Consider the following 16,181-nt stretch of genomic DNA (forward strand, 5'->3'; position numbering starts at 1 on the left):
ACTAAACTTGCTCTCCAGTTTTGTGATTTATTTCTTATTCAGAAAATATCTTCATGCTAGATTTCCTTGATCTATTCTCCAAGTCTTTCCTTTTTCCCTCTGGCTATCATGTGGTTAAAGTGTGGCTCCACCTTTGGACTCTTTTAATTATACAATCACTCATGTATTTAAATTCAGTAATAGCTACAATGTAGCTTACAGCAGCCCAACCAATTGCAAATTCAAAAACAATCTGTTTTAAAGGCTTGCATCATGGCTATGTTCTCTGATTACAGTGAAATAAAGGGAAATTACTAACAAGAAAGATATCTGGGAAAGCCACAAATGTTTGAAACTGAACAATAATTCATGGATCAAAAATGATCATGATATGAATTTGAAATACCTAGAATTAAGTGGTCATTAGCATATAACTACTTGTCAAGCATGGCAGTGCACACTTGCAATGACAGCATACAGGTCAGTGAAACAGGAAAATCTGGTGCTTAAGACAGCCTGGGCTCAACACAAAGTCCCAAGTTAGCCCAGGCTTCAAAGAGTCTATCTCAGACTATAACACACACACACACACACACACACACACACACACACACACACACATGCACACACACTCCAAAACACAAACAAACAAAACAACAATAGTAACAAAAACAAACCAAAACCCAAAAGTCCAAACAAACACAAGACTCAAACAACAACGGTAACAAGAACAAAACAAAAAGACTCAAAATACATTTCTGGGAAAGGTGTTTGCTCTTACATTTTATGCAAACATTTAAACTCGAGACAACTATAAACAATCATATGTAAATAAATTTGAACTTTTAGACAAATGCACATAGTTGGGAAAAATACACCATTCTAAGACTAACTCAAAAATATACAGAAACTCAAAAGAGTTACCTTCATGGCTTTGGCCTGTCACTAAATATTCTGAGGAAGAATCTCCAAGCACAGATGTTTCTATTCACAGTTCCTCCTCAACATTTAAAACAATATTAGAAAACACCTCTAGAACAGATTCAACTCGATGACAGGGGAGCTTTGAGAGAAAACAGCCACAGGGATGTGTTAATTAAGGAGAACGACGAGCATGTTTATCTTATGAAAACAGATTTTAATTTTGTCCATAAAAGTCAGGAAAGGAAATGCGGTCATGATGAATATCAGGATGGAGCCGGTTATGTTTTCTAAAATGCTATTACACTCAAAGGGAAGAGGAGCAGAATCAGGTCCTATGCATGTTTGAATGGCAGTATCTTTACAGAAGTGTATTCTGTTAGATAATTGATTCGACATTCCCTAACGATAAGCCCACTTAGATTCCAGGCATGCAGGAAGCTCCCTTAGTCTAGAAAAGGGATCTACAAACATCACCGTGTTTGAGGTGATTTATCAAAAGAACCCTTTGACGTTTGGGGTAGAGAGGGGGCTGTTCACTCTTCTCACTGCTCTTCAGCGTTGCTCTCGGAGTCCCATTTCGAGCTATATGATGAGAAAAAGACATAGAAGACATAAAGCTTGGAGAAGAAAATTATATAGTAATTTTGGCTCCAGGTATAGGAAACCGCAATGGTTTATGGTCAAACTGTTAGAATTCTGAAGAGAATCTTGTAAGTACGCTGCTGCGGTGGAGCAAGCACAATAATTTAAGAACTGGGTGACTCATTCCCTCAGGGAAGGGAGGGCACAGTGGCTGAAGCTGTCTGCAGCAACAGCTCCTGGAGGTTCAGTTTGTGATACCATAGTGAGTGAAGAAGAGGGCTCTGGGTCAAAAGAGAGCCAGCTATAATCCCCAAGCCCCGCCCAGCAGTCCTACTTCTGCATAAATTGCTCTCAGGTTCACAAGGCTCCACCTCCCCCAGACAGCATGGCTGCCAGTGGGGGATGAACTGCTTAAACATATGAACTACTCTTTTTTTTTTTTTTTTTTTCGAGACAAGGTTTCTCTGTATAACCCTGGCTGTCCTGGAACTCACTCTGTAGACCAGGCTGGCCTCGAACTCAAAAATCCTCCTTTGTCTCCCAAGTGCTGGGATTAAAGGCATGTACCACCACTGCCCAGCTATGAACTACTCTTGATTATTGTAAAATTTCCACACAAAATCAATCTCAGGTAGACTGTAGATCTAAATATAAAAGTATACAGCTAAGTTGGAGAAGTAAACATGAAGGAATATCCTTTTTTTTTAGTTGAAAAGATTTAATGTCTATTAATAATTCATTGATTAGTCAGTGTACTGTCAAACATTTTAAGAGGTGATGTCTTCTGAGAAAGAAAAATATTCCTGAAACCTAGTGGGTGTTATACAGAAAGAAAAAAACAGTAAATTTGTATTAAAATATAAGTTCACTTTCCTTAAAGGATACCATGGAGTGTAAGAGAGAGCATGGGAGAAGACAGTTTCAGGTCCTCTGGAAAGCAGCAAGAACTGTTGTCTCTTGAGCTGTCCCTTCAGCCTCAGTTGGTTTACTTTAAGGAAGAAGAGTAAAGTCAGGAAGATGTCCCCTTCCTAGGATGGAGCGGGGAATGGGATAGAGAAGACTGGATGAAAGTAAGTGGAACCATAGCGTTGTTCAACTGGGTGATGGCGTCGCTGTGAGATAATCACACAATGAAATATGTAACCAATGAAATGAATCCCTGTATGCATGGAGGGAGGGCGGGAGAGGGGAGAAAGAGGCTCTCAACAGATTATTGATTTAAAAAAATAGGATAGTATGAGTCAAGTGTGAAAGACTCTGGGCTACTTTTCTTAAATTATTATTATTATTATTATTATTATTATTATTATTATTATTATTATTATTGGTTTTGCGAGGCAGGGTTTCTCTGTATAGCCCTGGCTGTCCTGGAACTCACTCTGTAGACCAGGCTGGCCTCGAACTCAGAAATCCACCTGCCTCTGCCTCCCAAGTGCTGGGATTAAAGGCGTGCACCACCACCGCCCGGCTCTTAAATTATTTTTTAATTAGGTGTGTTGTGTGTGTCTATCATGTATATGTACGTGTGTATGTGTTGTAAGTAGATGTATGTGTTTTTATGAGTGTGTATGTTGTGTATGTACATGTACATGCATGTGTCTGTGTGTACAAGTGTGTATATGTGTATATGTACTTGTGTATGTATGTGTTTATATGTGTGTCTGCCTGTCTCTCTCTCTCTCTCTCTCTCTCTCTCTCTCTCTCTATGTGTGTGTGTGAGCAGAAACACATTAGATCCTCCTTGAGTTAGTTGTAGGCCGCCACTATGGGTGCTGAGAACTGGCCTGGGGTCCTCTGCAAGATTATCATGTGCTTTTAACCACTGAGCTGTCTCTCTTTCATAGAAGTTATATGTACACACCTTATCTGTGGTGTTGTATATTTCTGTGTGTTGTGTGTCCAGACAGGCTGGCATGATTGTTTCTAGCATGATTTAATTTATCCTTTGTGCTGGAAGAGTCCATAGTAGCCACAAAGGACAGTTTGTGTACTGTCCTTCAGTGTGGAGGTAGCTGGTCACTTTTACCTCAGCCTTGTGCCCTAAGCAAATGGGATAACAGAACATTCCCATTGACTCCCTTCCCTGGGCAGCCCAACCACCCTCCTAATGGCTGAAGTAAGTGCCCTGTAATCTGAAGACCTGCTTAGTGTCCTAGGGACACTTTTAGCTACTTTGATAGTAAATACCTCAATGCCCTTGACCCTTTGCATCCTTCAGAAGTTGATATCTTCTTTCTTGGGAATATAAGTTTTGAGGGTAAAGAAAATTAGCGTGCTTCAGTTGGCATTGGGGCCTGAAGCTGTGTGTTTATTCTGTCTTTGCAACCTGCCACTCATCCCAAGTAGCCTGGTGTGGCAAACAGACCCTCGCTCATAAGTCCATAAAGCAAGTTCCTCACTAAGAGCACCAGAACACACAGTTTTATTACAGGGTGATGTCTTTTTAAAGACAGCCCAGTTTCAATGCTCGCTGCATTTGTGCGGCAGTCACCGACATCAAACAGCTTTCAGTCCCAGCACTTGACTCTAAACTTCACTGTTTCATATGTTAAGTGATTGGAAACTTGGGAACCATGAAGTAATACTTTCTCTGATTTGGAAACTTTGAGTCTTTAACAATGAAACCTTAGATGCGTATTAAGAAAGGTATAGTGTTTTCTTTATAGACGCCTATCATCGGCCATGGTTATGTAACTCTTTCAAGGCTAAAAAGAAATATCTAAAGCTGATTTCATGTTTTCATGATTTTTTTAACTCTCCCTTTCCTTTCCATCTTCTCTCACCAATTATGTTTCTTTTTGGTTTCTTCTTAAAAAAAAAAAAATCAAACCAGTGCCAAGGGCATGAGGCTTTAATAAAAGGCTCCTAACACGGGTCATTTCATTTTTTGCCTTAAGAAAGAGTTCATATGCCAGCTGCTGATGGCTATCACGCCATGCTCTTGAATAAACACAGTGTCTCCCCTGAGCGGGGGCCCTGCCAGTGTTTATAATTTTGCATATATTTGAACCCAGATGGCTAGATCGAGCATTGCTGGTTACCAGTCACAGTGTAAACCACAGACATCATGAGACTGGGAGAAGCAGGACTTCGGTCTTGCTAACAGCTCCACTCAGTTCTTGGTCCAGTAACTCTTGACTACGTTTTTTAGCTGGACCCTGATGGGGAGACCTGTTTCTTTTGGACTTAAGAAATATTCAGTGCCTAGACAGGAGGCACAGAGGGCCACCCAGCATGATCTTAAACCTGCACCATAAATTTTATATTTATTTATGAGCAAAAGCTTGAACTTTCTTGGGGAAATATGGATTTCACTTGACAGATGTTCCTTCACAAGTTTTTGCACCACACATTTTTACTTTTACAAGAAAGCCCTCCTTCATCTTGAGTCTTTTTCTCCTTCATTCTTTAGCACAGGTGGAGCTAGAAGGGCTGGATGTTTATTGATGGTGTCTAATGTACTAGAGACTGCAAGACACCATGAAAATGTGTGCTGGCTTAACATGTCACACAGTTATCAACAAGAATGATTGATGGCTATGCACCTGTTCTATGAGGCAGTATCAGGGACCTCTGCATGCATCTAATTTAATACTCAAAGTCATTCTGCTGAATATATGTTATTATCACCATTTCATCTTTGTGCTTGTATGGCTAAGGTGTATAGATGGGTGTTTGTGTGGTATGTTCTGCATCTGGATTAAGTGGGTTTTGATGACCAGACTCTGCTCTTCATGCTGGCTCACAAACACTTTTTCTGAAGACCCACTTCCCCCGACCTGACCTTTCTTCACTTTCAAAAGAGAAAACCAATCCCAGGAACATGGTTCATTCATTGGTAATCAGTCTGGGTTCTGTCTGGTCCTTGGAATGTTCATTAACCATGGAAATGGTAATTATGATTGACCCTCCTTTGAATGAGGCCTTTGTCAAAAAAAAAAAAAAAAAAAAAAAAAAACAGGAACGTTCTGTGGTCAGTCTTGCTTGTTGGGGTAATAATGCTGATGCATAGAAGAAAATTGACAGCTGATACCCCTCCTTCTTGCATATGCAGATTCAGTGGCATAATCAAACTGAGAGAGAGAGAGAGACTGAGAGAGAGAGAGAGAGAGAGAGAGAGAGAGAAGAACAATACCTTTAGCTATGTCAATGAAAGGGCTGTGCACCATTCCAAGTGGAGACTTTGGGCCAGCCTGCCCACTGGCTGATCCAGAACCCAAGATTCCAGTTTATCTTCCCATTGTTTGAAGCCTGCTCCTTTGACTGGGTGAGTTTTAATCATCTAGGAAATGTAAAGCAAGGATTCCCTTCCAGTCAGATACTCCACTCTCTTTCATAGAGGAGGAAGGGATAGCCAGGCCCCAGAGTTGCTCTGTTAATAGAAGTTCTGTAAAAGACTGAGAGACAAATGCTAGGGATATTTCATGGTAACGTTTTCTATAATTTTAATGTGAGTCATTATCTATAATATGAATAGAGATTTAGCAAGCTTCCCCAGAGGTCTCCCACTCCAACATGCAGAGGCCATGATCCCATGTTCTCTTTCCCTTTGTCTGTGGTATAGTTTAGATTTTGTAGAAGGAGTGGAAACAAGTCAAACGTTATACAAATCAAATTAATTACAGGCTTACTTTTATCCCAGGATTAAAATTCTCTCTTCTATTCCCAATTGTAAATTAAGTATATCATGGTTAGTTCAACATAGCTTACCAGAGATAATGCACAACACAGCAAGACACAACACAGCAAGACACAACACAGCAAGACACAACACAGAACTTCCACTTACATGGACAGAGGTGCTTCAACTTTGAGTACAAGGTCACTGTCAGCATCATTCCTTCAGGACATATTAAATGTTCCCTTGCTTTCTTATAACTTAAATGTCACTAAATGTTAAGTTCAGTAGCATTGTAACGTGAAAATTAAACTCCAATTTGGACCTCACTCTGAAGCCTGGCAGAGATGGGTTTCTTTAACAAGTACCCTGGAGAACGGATAGCATTCTGTAGCGATGGCAGACATAAAATAAAATGCATTCTGCAAACTTTGTCGGAACATTTAAATGTTCTCAAAGCAGCAGCTTGATTTCTCCTCTTTAGTCTGTAATTCTGAAGCCTTTTCAACATAGAAAAGTTGAACTCTTTCTAAAGAGCTAACTCACCCAAAAGTCAAGGTAGGAGGGAAGGAAGAAAGGACAGAGGAAAAGAGAAAAACAGAGGGAGAGAGCAGGACAGAAGGAGAATACAGGGAATAAAGGAGAAGTGTAGAGAGGGCAGATGAGAAAAGACCATCATAGGTGAAGAGATGTGGGGATGGAATGCAGGCTCTTAGGGATACATCCCCTATTTCCCAAGTACACATCAGCTGGATGCATCCCTGCTGAGAAGGCAATTTATAAAATAAAAAGGGGGAAGAGGTGGAGAGCCTTTGGGGCTGCTTGGCAAGAATCTGACATGGACCAAGGACAAGGAAATGGGCTGCTTGGCAGGAATATGAAATTGGTCAAGGACAAGGGAGTGTGTTTCAGGCAGGAATCTGACATTAGGCTGGAACAAAGAGGTTATTTCAGGCAGGAATCTAAATCTTAGGCTAGAACAAGTAAGTAGGCCTCAGACATGAAAATGACTTTGGGCTAGGACAGGGAAGTAGGCTCAGATATTTTGGTCATCATGATAAACCCTTAGAAACAGTGATCACCGGACTGTTCAAGGAACTTTTGTTTATTGCTTTGCTTGTTCCTTGACTATTTGCATCTCTTGTATTACTAGTTCATCAACCTAGAACTGACCTTAATACATGCATGTAATTAAAATGGTATAAAAGCAAAAAGAAGGAAGGGGGGGATAGGATAGGGGGTTTCTAGGAAGGGAAAAAGGGGAAAGGGGATGGCATCTAAAATGTAAATAAATAAAATATCCAATTAAAAAGAATAAAGCTAGCTACTGCTGCTATCTGAAACCTGAGCCTCCTGTAGTGATTAAACCCACAGCAGAGGTGCAGAAGGTCCAAAGGTCTAGAATTCCTTCACCACGTGGGGAATGTCCAGGTCTCCAACAGCTTGTTATCTCAATGGTACGAATTGGTGGTCCTTCCCAGGACATGGTCCTCCATCTCCCCAGGACATGGTCCTCCATCTCCCCAGGACATGGTCCTCCATCTCCCCAGGACATGGTCCTCCATCTCCCCAGGACATGGTCCTCCATCTCCCCAGGACATGGTCCTCCATCTCCCCAGGACATGGTCCTCCATCTCCCCTGGACATGGTCCTTTATCTCCCCAGGACATGGTCCTTCATCTCCCCAGGACATGGTCCTTCATCTCCCCAGGACATGGTCCTCCATCTCCCCAGGACATGGTCCTCCATCTCCCCTGGACATGGTCCTCCATCTCCCCAGGACATGGTCCTCCATCTCCCCAGGACATGATCCTCCATCAGATTAACTCTAGTGTTCTATCTCTACTTGGGTCTCCTTCCCTATGTTTAACTTACCTGGACATTCTCTGTGTCTTTCTGGGCAAGTTCCTTCAAAGCATAAGACGTAACTGCATCCCTCCCTTTCTCAACTAAGTTAATGTGGAAGTCCCTTGATAAAAATGCTCCATCTTCAAGAACTGGCTTCCATCTGTGCTATCAACTCTCTTAGTCATAACAATCGTCTCCATAACAACAGTTTCTGGAGTGTGACTCCTGTGAAGGGCTCTGGGCTATTCGTTCACAATTATGTCTACTTTCTTCAGGTTTGGTTATTTGAACCGCAGTTGTGATTTCCTATTTGTTTAAGAAAACAAATATACCCCCTTGTCGTTATAAAATAAAACAGATATACCCCCTTGTCATTATAAAATAAAAACAAAAGAAAATGGCCATGTCTCAATATGTAGTTTGTTCCATGACAATAGTTCAGATCCCATCTCCTCACAACCACAGCAACCCATGTGAATTCCTTTATTGTAGAAAGCCCAGTCTTAGTTGACTCTCCTCTCATGCTTCTGGCTCCTACTCCATTGTCACATATTATATGTGTGAGCAGCACACATATCAGGAAACACTGCTCTTCTTTGCTTCATTTTCTCATCTGTACAGCTTCCCAGAGACTGTTTGTTTTCCTCTTTGCCTCTGGGCTTGCAAAATGTACTTGTGTTTTTATTTTTACATCAATTCCCCAAGGCAAACATGGCCATCGAAAGGTTTTGTTGTTGTTTGTAAATAAAAATCTATCCTTCATCTACATGTAGAGGCAGTATTTGGTCCCAGAAACTGGGATCTGTGATGAGAATTTATAAAATGGATTCATATGGAGCCATCTTGATACCACGTGTTTGAGAGGCAAAGATGTGCATGGATCCAAGACGCTGTCTCTCTGTCTCACCAACTCTCTCCCATCTGACTAGAGTCATGAGCAGGATTGAAATAAGGGTCCAAGCTTGCAGATATCTGGCTTGACACAAGACCACACACACACACACACACACACACACACACACACACACACACACACACACAAACACACACAAACACATACACACACATACACATACACACCAACCTTCAATCACAACTGGCTGCTGTTATGGGCTCATCCCCTATACATACTTTACAGATTGACTAAGGAAAAACTGAACTGTAAATAAAACATGAAACATTTTAGCCAGCTTCCTTCTCAATTGCTCTGGTAATTTTCATCCCCAAATAGTATATGACTATCTCCAGAGATACTCTAAACATATGTCAAAGTGTCATAGCAGTATTTATTATGTACTGGCATTTATTACCAGTATTTATTATATACTCTCAGTGGATTGATTTATCACAGTTTCGCATCCCTTTTCTTGGCTATGTATCATTTTCTTCTGATGTATATTTTAGCATTAGCTTTCTGTCACCTTTGGCACCGCCTGAGATAATGTGCTTCTACTGAGAAATGCCTCATATTGTTTCACAGTTTTAGAGCTTTTAGCCCACACTAATTTTCCTTGTCACTTTAAAACTGTGGCCAGGAAGCACAGTGTGGCATAAGTAATGTGGTAGAGCAAAACCATTGTCTTTGTTATTTTTTTTATTGCTGTGATAAGACCCAGGCAACTTACTGAAAAGAGAGTTCATCTGGGGCTTACAGTTTCCGAGGGTTAGCCCATGGCCATCATAGTCTTCAGCATGGCAGCAGGCAGACAGACATGCGTCTGGAGTAGCAGCTGAGAGGTTACATCTTGATACACAAACACTAGGCAGAGAGAAAAGGGGTGGGGCACTGGGAATGGTATGAGTTTTGAAACCTCAAAATTTGTTCCCAGTGGCACTCTTCAAACAGGGCCATAACTCCTACTCCTTTCCAAACACTTCCACCAACTGAGGAATCAAGAATTCAAATATATGAGCCTATGGGGGCCATTCTTATTCAACCAACCATTGCCATGAAAAGAGAAAAGCAGAAGGTTCTTTTGGTTCCCTCAAAGGCATATTCTGAGTGATAAACTTCTATTATCATGTTACAAAGATGACTAATTTTACTAATTCCTCAAAGAACCATGGGCAAGAGACCCAGGCACATGGGATGTGAGGAACCCGGACTCCAAGTTACAGTTACTCTAGTAATTATTCCAATAAGTCACTGGAGTCAATTGTGTAGACACACTGTAGGTGCACTGTAGGCACAGTGTCGGCACACTCTATTTTTACCAACTACTCTACATTAATGAAAGGCATAGGGTCAGCCCACTAAAACCTCTCATTTAGCCAGGCAGTAGTAATGCACGCCTTGTAATCCCAGCACTTGGGAGGCTGAGGTGGGTCTCTGATATTGTGGCCAGCCTCGTCTATGGAACAAGCTTTAGAACAGCTAGGATTACACAGAAAAACCCTGTCTTGTAAAACAAAACAAAACAAAACAAAAGCAGACAAACAAGAACCCAAAAAACCTCTCACTCAAAAAAAGAAAGACACGGGCTATGGCTGTTCCTTAGAGATGGTGGCATCTGCTAAGGCAGCACTAGACTACTGCCACTGTGGAAGGGTAGACATGTTCTGTGTAAGCTAGCTTCAGTAGCTTAGAGGGAGTGGCTTTATCCTTTATTCTGTCCCTACAGTTCATCCCTGTCCATTTTTCTCCCAGGAGTCATAGGAGATGGAAATTAGACAGTGTGGAAGCTTGTACATGACAAGACAGAGGCTTGGGGCTCACTTAAGCTCATGCTTACAGTGTCTTGGCCAACACAGAGAGCTTCGTGGGTTTCTAAATTTCTGCTTTCAATCATTCTTTGTGGCTAGAACTGACCAATAACTTACGCCCAAGTTTTTTTTACAGGTGAAGTTCTTTGGTCTAATTTACTTTTGCACCCTCACTTTAATGCTTCTCTTGAACACTTGAGTAATGACTATTTTAGAACTACCTAGAGCCATGCGTAAGCACCCCATCACAGACGGATGAGATTCAGTAAAGACAGGATTTTTTTTTCCCCTGGCATTGTAAGATGTGAAAATATGGACTCATTTTAACCCTTTTCTATTTAAGAAGCATCAAGTTTAGGACCCCGAGAATTAGCCAACTCAGTAACATCCTCACCCTGGTGACCACACTCCTGAAAGATAGCTGGGCAACAACTCAGTTTATATTTAAAGATCAGGTCTGTTTCTGACAGCCCACCCATTCCAGAACTCTGCATTTCTTCAAAATCAAAATATACAAGTCAGGTCGTCTTGTGCTCATATCCTCTCAGAAGCACACATTTCTCATGATCAGTAATTAATTCAGGTTTTGTTAGTTGGTTCATATATTGAGTGGTTGAATCTACTGAATGATTTCAGAGTCTTTATGGAGCTGAAAAGGAGCAAACCTCAGTCAAAACCCTCCTTTATCCTCTTACGTCTAGAGTAGTTAGATTTTAATACTCACAGTGGTAAAGGTCTTGGACTTTCTAACCATATTTGTTTCTTTAAATCTTATGCTCGACTTTGAGGCAGGTGCTGTATCACTTGGGCTTTTGTTTGCCATCAACTCTACCTGATATGGACTCTCTTGTCAGTGTTAGGATAATCGGGCTTGCTTCACACAACCTGGTTCCAAATTCAATAGGTATACAGTTCCTTCTGCTTCTCACTCCCCTTACAGTGTTCTGAGGTTGGGTGACTTCTCTCTGTGTAATTCTTCTCTGTATCATAAGTCAAACCTTCCAGATCCTTCACACTAATGAATCTCCCATTAGGGACACCTCTAGGACAGTCATATTGGCAGGAGAAACATCATTTCAAGGATCAGGAATAGACCTGAGGATTGATCATCTGATCACGTTTCTAAGGGAAAGAATGTAGTTTTCTTCTATGTCCTGGGATATAATGTTCTATTCATGCTATTTAATAAATTATTGAAAAGACTTATAATTCTCAAATGGAGATACATTTAAAATGCAAGTCACATGAATTAATAGACTCATGGTTTTACCTGATTCTGAAAGGATTTATTATCTATTATAGTAAAATCACATGATTTTACTATATATGAATAAAGGTGGGAAATGTACGGATTCTTACATCTGCTTGCATACAGCACATCCCTTATATTTTAAGGTATTTGAAAACACTGTTAAAATATCAATATCAATATAAAAGAAAGGACAAAAATAAGTCAAAATAAATTTTTTCTGTAATTTCTATAATTTTGTAATTACAGAATTTGAAGGGAATAAAGTCATAGAAGGTGGACATTTCAACAGATGAACTGCCATGCCCACTGACATTGACATTGTCAGGCTTGCCATTTGACAGGGTAAACACCACAATCTTTTCTTTGCCCTCATAATACTGCTGGCCCTTAAGAAACTTTCTGCAAATCCATTGGTTACTTTCTGATACGCAGGGAACAGTGTGGATCACATTGGTTTAAGGAACTGAACAAACGAATCCTTTATAATTACTGACTAAATTGCTACCAGGAAAGGTTCCAATTCAGCATTGTTCTGAGGCTAAATACAGAGAGTTAAAATCCTGTGATAGTTAAAATCCAGGCAGCATACTTGAATGTCCGCCAAGACTTTCATTATAATCCTTATTGCTGGGAAGCTGATATTCTGCCACATTGAGTTTAGCTGTAAATTGGAATATGATATCTAAATATCACTATAAGGTTAAAATTTATTATCTCTAAACTATTATGTATGCCATTAGAAAACACACACATTCTCAGACATACACTGACACAGACAAACACACAGACACACACACACACACTCACACAGAGACAGAGAATGCATCACGAACACGTATCTCTGACTAAAAAAACTTCTCTCTATATTCCCCAGTCAGTGGTTTTTTCATGGGCATAGAGACTATATTCATGCCTTTGGTGTTTTCACCTCTTTATAGAAGACTAACTGTACACGTATTTGCTAGTTTTTTTAAGTCAATAAGCATCTGCTCAACAGGTTGGTGGTATAGCTCAGTGAACAGAGCAATAGTCTGGCATATGTAAGGCCTGTGTTCAGTCCCTAATCCTGCAAAATGTGTAAGAAACAAACATAACCAGAGAATCTATACTTGTATGCAGCTATGGTTTGTGCTGGAACTACCTGTAGGGATGGCAGGTAGCTCACAACTAAAGCCTATGCTGGAGTTTTGCTCCGATGTCCTGGATTTGAGCCCAGCTACACATCGAATTTATAATATTCGAATCCCTTCTCTATGAATAGCTATATGCTTTTAGGAACATGTGGTGTTGTAACCATACCAGTGCATGGTTGAGACCCCTTTGAATATCTTCCCAAGGTTGTATGTTGCACAACGACAGTACATCTACCATGGTCTTTTCTTCAATTAAACTTCTCTGGTGAATTTCGCAGAGAATTCACATAGCCACAACCCACTCATCTAAGATGTATGCTACCCCTTGAATTTGGCTGCTTTTTGTTGCTCCGGTAAGCCACACGTCAATAAGCATCGCAGAGAGTAAAGGGTTTATTTTGCTTACACGGCCCAACCGTCATAGAGGGAAGGCAGGGCAGGGGAGAACATAAAAGCCTAGAGGCAGAAACTGAAGCCCAGACCATGGAGAGATGGAGCTCATTGGCTTGCTCTTTAGGCTCATGGTTAGCAGCTACTTATACCTATCAGGACCATCTGTCCAAGGAGCTGCCAATCACAGTGAACTGGGCCCGCCCACAGCCATCACTGATCAACCGAACACTCCACAGACTCGCCTATAGGCCAGCACGATGATGAAAGCATTTTCTCATTTGAGGTTTCCTCTTCCCAGATGAACCTCGCCTATGCCCAGTGGCCAAAAAGAAAGAAGCAGCCAAAGTTCTTACCCTCTAGTACTCTTACTTTATATTAAATTGTTTGGTTTTTCACTGATTTAGCTTTTTATTTATTTATTTATTTTTTAGGTAGGGTCTTGCAGTTAGCAAAGAAGGGCCTTGAACTCACAACCTCATTCCAGAGCCTCCTATCCATCCTATAGGCTATCCACGAGCATGCGCTAGCATACTGAGCAAGGTAAGGGTGATTCTGAATGCAATGGGGTTCGTGCTGTTATTTTTTTGTGCTGGCGTGAGTCAGACAGGCCACACTTTATCCTTCACTATTGGTTTTTTCTCCAATGGTCTCAGCCCTGTGAGGTAGATAATATATTCTAAATCTGCAAAATAACTTGAAATCTTTCCTTAGAATTTGAATAGATGATAACTCTTAGGTATTAGCTATTAATTTGCTTATCAAAGCCAACCCAGCTTAGTCATGGTACACAGAGTACAATAAATATTGGTCTGACAAAGGAAGAGATATTCCGGTAGACGGACCACTCTCAGAGATCAACAGAGATGTAGTAAAAACTTGAGATTCTAAGTGCTTTGGAAATCATCTTTCCCACCCTCTCATTTGAACTTGAGACGATGAAGGCTGAGTTTTGTTTTGTTTTTCCAAACATTGTGTGCACAATGGCAAGGTTCAGACTGATGTGCAGAGCTCATTCCTTCATGGTCCTACACTTACAGTTTTATTCAACCAGTGCCCACCAAGCATCTCATAAGGATCAGATACTGAGGATAAAGTAGCAGATGCTGCTGCTTTGCCTCAGGAGAAAGCACACTGTGAGGTGGAAGCCAAATAGGTGAGGGAATAATGAAGAAGGGAAGATAAACTAAGAGCCTTGAAAGAGGAATCTACAAGAAAGCCTGGAAGCCTAGCTCAGCCTCGGTGCCCTGAAAAAGCTTCTGGGAGGATGAAAATCTGAGATGAAATTCAAACCAACCAAACAAAAACAGGAGACAATCAGGCTAAGAAAGGACCAGGAATGGCCCACCAAAACCCAAGGAACAGAACCGAGGTAGGAGCGACCGCACTGAGGTCATGCCCTCTGCCCCAGTAGCACATCAGCAATTTTATGTGGTGATGAAATCATTGGTAGCTGTTGAAAACTTTGCACCATTTCTTTCTTCCACGCAGTCAGAGATTTTGCTGAGAGACTCAGATTGGTCAACAATGATAATGTCATTTGTGAGGAAACAGGCAACTCTGTTGAACTTCAAAACAACAAATGTTTAAACAATGACAGTTGAAGCTTGCAGTGATTTGTGTTTTACTTGTCTAATGATTTGCTTAGCAAATAGCTCACTGGGCGTTTTCTGAATGTCATGTGAATGGCAGAGAATTTCCAAAGACTATGAGTATTCCTTGGTACTGGCTTGACTTTCTATGTTATTTTTAACCCATCCTTTTCTGGAATCACACTACTGAGCAAGCATGTGGGAGTTAACAACCCTACCTTTTCTTTAGCATTTCCTAAGGAGCCAGAGATACATTTTAGGTACTATCATCACAAAATGAATGCACATATTCTTTTATATTCACATGGATTTCCACTGCTTTTGAAACTTATAATTAAATATCTAAACAGTCACAAAAGACAAAGGATGAAAAAGAAAGGAAAGGAAAAGGAAAAGGAAAGGAAAAGGAAAAGGAAAAGGAAAAGGAAAAGGAAAAGGAAAAGGAAAAGGAAAAACAAGACTACCCCAAGCTTATATAAATGAAGGGGCTGCTTTAGTGAAACTCCAGAAAGTTAGCTGAAAGAAACATGAGGTCTCGTTTAGACTTGTTTAAAAGGGGTCTTCCTTGCTTGCTTTGAGGCAGTAACAAATGCTAAAATTATATTAAGGGATATACCATGAAGCTTAGAGTCACACTGTAGAGTAAAATACATTAAACAAAACCTGATCACTATTGAAAACTGCGCCTTCCCCTCTCCCAGACTCCACAGGATGCCGTGTCTTCTCAATCCAACAGACCTTGACAGTAAGAACTGTCTCCTGCCTAAATGAATCTGGTCCTCCTAAATGAATGAAATCCAGATACCTATAGGTGAATGACTCCCACCAAACCTCATGGGACCCATGTAGACCATATAAAGCACATTTTCTTTCTTCCTTTTTTGTTCTTGTGTTTGTTTGGCAGGAAGTCGAGTTTCATTACATGCTCCTATTTTTCCACTATAGCAATTTTAGTTATTAGCCATTTTCATAAGAACTAATTTCTTTGATAGAAAAGCTTCGAATGTTGATTGAAACGCAATATAATAAAAGTAATATTGCTGGCACTCTAAACAATTGCTGGACGTGAGAACCATGCCTCTGTTCCCTTCTCCAACTAGATAACTACACAACAGCAACCGTTTCTTTTGGCTCCTTATCCAAAGGTGAAAGGTACATAG

At 40.7% G+C, this 16,181-nt stretch overlaps 1 protein-coding gene across 1 annotated transcript in view; it reads right to left on the reverse strand.

The window, feature by feature from the left end:
* Positions 1–944: 944 nt before the first annotated feature.
* Positions 945–16,181, reverse strand: part of Lyplal1 (lysophospholipase like 1) — a 60,158-nt gene continuing 44,921 nt past the window's right edge. Inside the window, exon 7 of the mRNA XM_034513274.2 lies at positions 945–1,485. The gene's annotated coding sequence lies outside the window, so the exon portion shown is untranslated. The remainder of the gene's footprint in view (positions 1,486–16,181) is intronic.

Source organism: Arvicanthis niloticus, chromosome 10 (genome assembly GCF_011762505.2).
Source record: "Arvicanthis niloticus isolate mArvNil1 chromosome 10, mArvNil1.pat.X, whole genome shotgun sequence".
NCBI lineage: Eukaryota > Metazoa > Chordata > Mammalia > Rodentia > Muridae > Arvicanthis > Arvicanthis niloticus.